The sequence below is a fragment of the Saccostrea cucullata genome, unplaced genomic scaffold (assembly GCF_032062105.1).
Source record: "Saccostrea cucullata isolate Sc308-1 unplaced genomic scaffold, CSIRO_AGI_Scuc_v1 ctg6793, whole genome shotgun sequence".
In the NCBI taxonomy this organism is placed as follows: Eukaryota; Metazoa; Mollusca; class Bivalvia; order Ostreida; family Ostreidae; genus Saccostrea; species Saccostrea cuccullata.
In genome coordinates, this window is record NW_026927908.1 from 25,598 (window position 1) to 31,832 (window position 6,235).

Genomic DNA, 6,235 nt, shown 5'->3' on the forward strand with positions numbered 1-6,235 from the left:
GTAAAAGAAAGATAACTGATATAAAAACAAAACAAACATTCAAACACACATCCACAATCAAAATGAACCATTTCATGTAATCTACAAATACAATCTTTAAAATTAATATATTTAGAGAAACTGAAATTTAAAAAAACTCCAAGAAAATTCCAAAATTTTAGAAAAATTGTTTTGAGACTTGCTTTAAAATTCTGATTGAAATGAAACTGACCCCCCTCCAGCCCTCGCCAATATACTCTTTCTCTGATATCTTTGCTACTAAAAAAACATCTAAGGTAATATTTAATTTATTTTTGTACAAATTTATCTCAATTTAATTTAAGAATCATTATGTTTTACTTTCAAGGGAGGTTTGCCTAGAAAAGGCCCTTGATTTTGCAATAAACAGTAAAGCTTGCAATTTTACTTTAGAAGAAGCCAAAGATTTGCTTGAATCAGGTAATTTTTTTTACTTGACATCGTCTTAAAGTAAAGAATGTTTTAAGAATTAAACAAATATTTAACTAATTAATATCTAATTTCCCTTTTTATTTCAATGAGATAAAATAAGTTGCTTTGTGTGTTTTTTTTTTTAAATCACAACTTGATAAATTTTAATTAAATGATCTGGCTATTATGAGATCTTTTTTTACCATAATGTGTAATGTACATCATCGAAAATATTAAAACAAATTTGAAAATTGGAAAATGGAATGAATTTGAAAATTGATGAAATCCTACGATTATTTTCTATTGTTATAGAGCTTTGATATAGGCATTAATTACATTCGAACTATATCAAAATATATGCTACGTATATACCATACATTCAATAGATCTTGTTTCTTTTTAGTATGCATGTGTATATGCAATCGATCGCTTCTTATTTCGTGAAACATAAGTCAAAGATTTCATGGGTGGCGTTAAAATTAGGAGATTGATATTTTAACATTCACTTTGCAATAAGACAAGAAAATGTTTACTGTTTACTGAAGATTTCTAATTTTTCACAAACCAGTCAATGGTAAAATTGAAGAAACTGATCGTTTTTAAAACTTTTAATATTTTTGTAAACTACTAATTTTTAAATAAATTTTGGATAATTCTTAATGCATTTTTTATCATTTCAGAAACTGGCATTTGTTCTAAAAATGTAGAATAAAAATCAACAATTTGGAAAATGTAGCATTGGATCACAACAAGCATAGAAGTTCTCTCGACTTACGCTTCTATAAACTGACATCGTTTGCACTTAGTTTCAATGGTTTAGGTAAATATTTTACGAGAATCCACAGATGTAGTGCTTATATTGAAAACAGCACCATGGAGATGATTTGTAAACCCGATTTTAAAAATGGTAAGTGTATAAATAGTGGTCCATTAACCGATCATAAAAAATACCCCGGTATATATTTCTTTTAACCGAGAAAAAATAAAATTAAAAACTGCTTTCTATAAAAAAGAGAAAAAAAACTGCATTATATATATGTATATATAATGCAGGTTTTTTTTTCATTGTACACAAGAGCTGTTTTAAATCTTATTTTATTCTTAATCAAATGATAGACGGCCATCATTGAAACTGTTAAAATGTTATTTCTCTAGATTACAAATTTAAATGAAAAGTAATGTTTGAACAACTTAAAATTAAAACTGTGCTGTAAATATGAAATGAAATAATACATTTGAGAGAGAGAGAAAAATCACACTCATTTTGGTAAAACTAGACATTCATATATTCATAAGATATGAGGGAAAACTTATTTTTTATAGGCAACTGAGTTGGCAAAAATATATTCAACAAGTATTTGTATGTGCATTGTGTTTAGATGATTACAGATACATATACGATAATCAATAGATAAATATTGATATTGTTGTCGTTTCTCCTATTATTACTGTTTTTTAACAAGCTACATTTTAATTTCTTAAATACAAACTTAACCAATTTTAACTGTGTTATAATTTTATATCAAGGGCAAATGAATTCGAACATTACCAAACCTTTTTACATAAATCTCTTTTGAAGCACAATTGAAAAACAATTGTCATTTTGATCTATCAAGTACACATGTTCATTCAAAAGATAAAAATTAAATACCACAAACAGCACAGTTAAGGTTACACTTATGAGGCGGGGCCTAATTTATACGGGATATGTTTACTATGACGTTACACAAATATAAGGTCTTCAAAACGCCAAAAAATGAAATTATTTGCTATTTTAAACTGATGGATAGCTCTAGACTTCATAAAAACTTACTATTGCATGCAGTTTTGTTATTTGTTAAATTACAAACAACAAAATATTAATGATTCGAATGCACTTGTCAATATGACGTCATATCACAAAAATGACGCAGTTTGTACACAGTGAGAGGCTGATCAAGTCATATTTTGTTCTCAAATAGAATATTTTTTGCGGCTATGGAAAAGGCCGTTTTCTTGGGCGCGATGTCTTTTTTACTACTTTATTTATATACTGTCCGTATATCCTCCAGACTAGTGATATAACTGTTGTTTCAATGCAGATTTATTAAAAAAGTAATACAAGGGCCCTAATATATTTATTTATTGCAAGAACATACCCTCAATGTATCTTGCCAAGTTTTTACATATAAACACACGAAGCATTTAGATATTTGAAAAGTGCTGCGATTTCTTCATAAAATAAAATAACCATAGCTATTTTTAATGTAGTTGACCAGCAAGTATTCAACTAGTCGTCTAAAAAGTTAAATTTTAGCAATTAAATAATGGATTTTATATAGGTTCGCTGCACTTTTCACAAACTACATACAGTGTTGAAAAGAATTATAAATTAAACTAAGATTTTTAACTTGGTTATGCCCTTGCAATATTGTAATTTATAGATGACCTCTAAACTGCATGTATATTTGCAAAAATTCGTGATACTCCGACATCACGTGACAAGTCTATATTAATAAATCAAAATGTTCTCAACATGTAGAATTGAACCACATTGCATTTCTTTTATACCAGTAATATCCTAAAAAGAATCGCCCATCCTAATAAAGTATGTAATTTTTATCTTGAAAAATCGCCGTGTTACAACGCACTTTGTAAAATTACGCACTTTAAAAATTTTTTTCAAAGTGCGTTAAATTTGGGACCAAATAAACGCACTTTGATTTTTTTTTTTTAAATTCAAAGTGCGTGAATAACGACTATATTAACGTACTTTGAAAAAGATGTGTTTGTTAGATATGCTCGCAAAATTTAGGAACAATAAATAATTGAACCTGTTGGATAACTTTTCGGTGATAACGTAATTTCAGAATGTGAAGGTGAGCGATTTTGATTTTCGATACTTTAAAAATTCTGTCTTTTTTAAACGTGTTATACTTTCGTAATTTTTTTTCCACTTTGCATGCATTTCATGTAAAGAAGGATATGGAGATAACGAACAGTATTCAATCTCAAAGTCCATAAAACAATACAAAATAACAGCAAAGCAAACACGGACCCCCAAAACATCAGAGGTGGGATCAGGTGCCATGGAGGAGTGAGCATCCCCTGCCGACCGGTCACACCCACCGTGTGCACCTTGTCATGATCAGGAAATAACGAAAAAAATCCGTCGTCAATTCAGTTTATAAATAATGGACTAACAATTGGTATGAAAAACGTCAGTCAGCATTTGACTCAATGATAAATTGTATTTGCTGACAAGGTCATTGTATCGACCATAGAACTTACGAAATGATGACTTTAAACGAAACTGCTGATATTCTTGTTTCACCAACTTGTTTGTCATAAATTTTCCTCATTTTAGGAGTTGTTCAAACGTAGGGCGTGCTCTTGCGTATCGAATAAACTGAGATATATATACTCCGTATGCAGGTGATGAAGGTATATTGCTGCAACTACATAATAAATGCATTGAAAATGGGGGCTTACCTTAGGGGTTGGGGTCCACGTTCGATTTGCTACCGACGGCTATTTAGAAAAAAAGAGTTGGGCTAAGAGACCTACTCGTCTTCTCTTTGTTCTTAATTAGGTCAAATCAATGCATGTAAATTAAAAAGTCTAATCTAAGTATAAGTCTAGAATTTTTGTTTTATACATATCTTTTTCAAAGTGCGTTAAATTTCCTTGTGGTAAAAATGTTGATGTACACTATTTTTGATAATTTTTGAGAATGTGTCCTAAATTTAGCGTATTTTGAAAAAAAATTCTAAGTGCGTTGATTTTGTCCCAATTTAACGCACTTTGAATTTTTTTTCAAATTGCGTTGTCACATCGCCGATATTTCCATTTGTAACCTTAACTGTGCTGCGCATTATTCAATTACCAAAATCATATCAATGATAGATTTCGCTCCACATAAGCATGTTCGTGTTTAATTATGAACTATTTTTCAAGCTGTGATATTAAAATTTTTATGTGATGCAATGCAAATGATGATTTAACGACGATGAAGTGCATTAAATAACCTGACAAAAACGCAATCCTCCGAAATTTATCCAGATTATTGTACATGTCCATATCTTAACTTTTCAATCGCTTAGCTTTTACAACTTAAGACAGCTCAGCTGTAAAAAGTAACAGAGTAAGGCAATGCGGAACGAAAACAATTTGAGACAAAGGAAATTCAAAGAAAATGAGATAAATGTTCTTCAAAAAATTTTCACCCATAGTTTGCATTTGCAAAAAATCAGCAAATGTCATCTATACATGCCATAATTTCAATTCTTATTATAAACAACGAATTTTATTTAGCAGTCCACATGTCAAAAGATTTATGTTTATCAACTGCTGATTGTCAGGATGGGTCTAAGACATGTTTGCTATCAACGAAAGGACAAATTGGCGTTTTTAAATGCAAACCTGGGTTTATAGGGATCGAAAACACGTGTCTAAAAGGTAAATATAAACAGCAGCATCTACAATAAATGCAAATATAATTAATACATCGAAAAATATTACAATATATTGTAAATAATTTCATTCATTTTTTAATAACAAAAGACATTTACTCAATCCATTTTCTTTAGAGAATAGTAAAAACTACAGATTTTTGTCTAATTTAAATTTAACAATTGTATTCCTTGTATTCTTAGAAAATGTAAAATTCAATGAAACGTGTCAGCGAAATGAGCAGTGTTCAGTTGTCTTAGGATCGGCTTGTCATAACAATACATGTAGTTGTCGTCAAGGATATGTCCTCTGGAATGATTCGGAATGCATTCGTGTTGGTTCAATTTCATTTTATTGTAATCATGAAATTAATATTTCAATTTTATATATGCAGCTCTAATGCTGCTCATATACGAATTAATAAATGAATATATATTTCAAATATTTTGATTATTTGATTATTTTTTAGTTTATTATTTTTTTTTATACTTTGATTATTTATTAATTTTATTTGGTAAGAAGTGGTCTTGATACAAATGATATCAAAATTTTAAAAAAATGAAATATAAAAATACACGAGTTTTCTGCTAAACTTTATGTTATCCATGTATAACTGTTGGGCCAGTCATTTTTCAAAAATAAATATATATATAATTCACTCAACATCGTTTTATAGATGTTTAATATTTCTAACGGTAATTCATACATGTTAACTCTCCCGATTTAGGCGGGAGTCTACCGCTTTTTCACTCCATCTCCCGCCTACCGATTTAATGCAGAAATCTACCGCTTTTCTACAAAAGCTGCGTCTAAAGTATTTTTGGTTCGCTTGGGTATCCATTTTTGAAGCCACTCTCATAAAATCTCGCTAGATATCGCGTGATTTGACTCGGAATCATACAAACGCTTTTTTTGTACTTAGATTTCAAGCACGGATTTGACAACGACAACAACACAAGACTACCAGTGATTACATTGGTTACGATAAATTAATCAACATCCCTGCCATGAAAAAGGAGATACAGCTTTTAAGAATTAGATGAAAACATTTGACATCGTCTTTAAAAGCACAGAAGCTCACAATTTTATTAATAAAGTCAATAGAAATCACTCGATTGACAAAGCCAAGTGGCACATCTCTACTTTCGTTTTCGATCATCGCGGGAAATCTGATTTATATAACAAAAGATAGGAACTTGTTTTAGATCTAGATTAAACCATTTTATCATTTGTTTTGTTTAAAAACTGAATGAATATTTTGAATTATTGCTTCTAGGCTATATCAGCAAAGATCACTCTTCACAAGGCTAAGTAAAGCAGCCAATCCAAGCAAAGTGATGAGCATGAAAAATATTTGAATTTGTACAATTTATGT

General features: G+C 29.7%; 1 long non-coding RNA gene across 1 annotated transcript; it reads left to right on the forward strand.

Annotated features, from left to right (window-relative positions):
* Window positions 1–344: 344 nt before the first annotated feature.
* Window positions 345–5,185, forward strand: LOC134275839 (uncharacterized). The gene is made up of 4 exons (XR_009993920.1): window positions 345–438; window positions 1,110–1,336; window positions 4,723–4,866; window positions 5,064–5,185. It is a non-coding gene; the product is annotated as an uncharacterized LOC134275839 (long non-coding RNA).
* The last annotated feature ends 1,050 nt before the right edge of the window (window positions 5,186–6,235 follow it).